At 40.7% G+C, this 1,586-nt stretch overlaps 1 protein-coding gene across 1 annotated transcript in view; it reads left to right on the top strand.

Annotated features, from left to right (window-relative positions):
* Positions 1 to 1,586, top strand: part of LOC101859257 (tetratricopeptide repeat protein 8) — a gene marked incomplete at its 3' end in the record, with an annotated part of 49,941 nt that overhangs the window by 39,725 nt on the left and 8,630 nt on the right.

Below are 1,586 nucleotides of genomic sequence, written 5' to 3'. Positions count from 1 at the left end.
GGGGGCGAAACACACGTCTAGAATTACATCACAACTAGTCGCTACCTCAGAATAATACCTTTCTATCTGCTCAGTACCTAGTTTTGACAAATTTGACGTCACCCAAAGTTTTTTGAGTTTCACAATATGTCAAGCTTTTTCGAATGCAATTCTATGAATACCTTGATAGCGACTCCGAATATTCTTACGATTTTGACAGAGCTTTCTGACCCCAAGTTATTAGTAACTCAAAACGGCCAAAATGTCAGATGGAACTTTGTAATTCTGAGGTAACGAGGTGTCTGAAGAAGTTGTTTTAGAACAACCGCAGCTCCCACTCCTTGAGTACAAAAGGTCACTCCCATGAAATATTTTCCGACACGCAATTGAGCCAAATCACCACCGGCTCATTTTAAGAATGTTGGGTTTTTGCTGGTTTGGTTTCGTTTGTTTTGTTTGTTTAACCTTTTTGTACCTCATTAATCTCAAATAGAGGAGTGGCCCACATTGTAGTGTAGAATCCTTCATTGCTTTTACTCAGCAGTATAAAATGTCGCCCCTGTCGTATCTCTGCACCGCGGCACCCGTTCTTTATTTAATGTGAGTCGTCTTTCATGTCTACGTTTAACTGTTTAAACCTAATGGACTTAACTGGGTCAGTGTACTTCTTTTTTATTAGTAAGTGAATTCGCTTTTGGCGAAATGTTCCTCATGGCTGCTAGTGGTAGGTCCTTTTTATTATTATAGTCCTACAGTGTTTCTTTCTGCTCTCTACTAATCTGTACTATAATCTTCCATTTGTTTCTGTCCAGTATGCCTCGCTTTTAGTCTTGCGGGTGGTTGGAGGGAGCCTCTAGTAGGGCTTACTTCTTTACTTTCTCTCTGCTGTTTATGTCTGTCTGTCTTGCTTTTTTCCCTAACACTAAATGACTATCATTGTGTCGATGTGCTTCACTTTACTCAAACGAACAAACAAAAGTTTTTTTTCCGAAACACAAGAGGACTGTTATCACATGGGTGTATATTTTCTTCAATGCACACAAAAGAGCGAATCGTTGAAACTTGGTGTCAGACGCGTTCGCTCGGAGTCTTCCTCGATGGTTCTGTCTTTCTGCGTGGGATGCCTCTTAACTATGCACGCCGATGTCACAGTGAGATAAAGAGGGCATCTGTTTCGTGTTCCAAGCGCCTCGGCTGACAGCGTAAACAATTTTCGTTGCCTTTAATGGTTTTATTTCACAGTGTGGGTTGTAACTCTGAAATAGCGCTGATGACAGGGTAAATGTTGTAGGCTTGGGGGAAGATATTTTGAATTGTTTGGGATTTTGTGTTTTGTTTTATTGTCAATTGAGGTTGTGGAACGAGGGTGCGTTGAAATCTTGCCGCTCTTTGTTGATATGGTAATACTGTCAGCTTGTTCACCTCTTTTTGTCTGCTATTTCTGCCTGTTTGTCTTACCTTTTTCCCTCATCATTAAATGAATATAATTGAGTCGAAGTTCTGCTATCTACTTAAATAACGAACAGACAAACAGGTCATCTGGTTGTCTCAGTCCCCTGCCTTCTACCCCCACCCTCTTCTTCTTCTTCTTCTTTTTCTCTCTCTCT

Source organism: Aplysia californica, unplaced genomic scaffold (assembly GCF_000002075.1).
Source record: "Aplysia californica isolate F4 #8 unplaced genomic scaffold, AplCal3.0 scaffold00342, whole genome shotgun sequence".
Taxonomy (NCBI): Eukaryota; Metazoa; Mollusca; class Gastropoda; order Aplysiida; family Aplysiidae; genus Aplysia; species Aplysia californica.
This window is presented reverse-complemented; position numbering and strand designations above follow the sequence as displayed.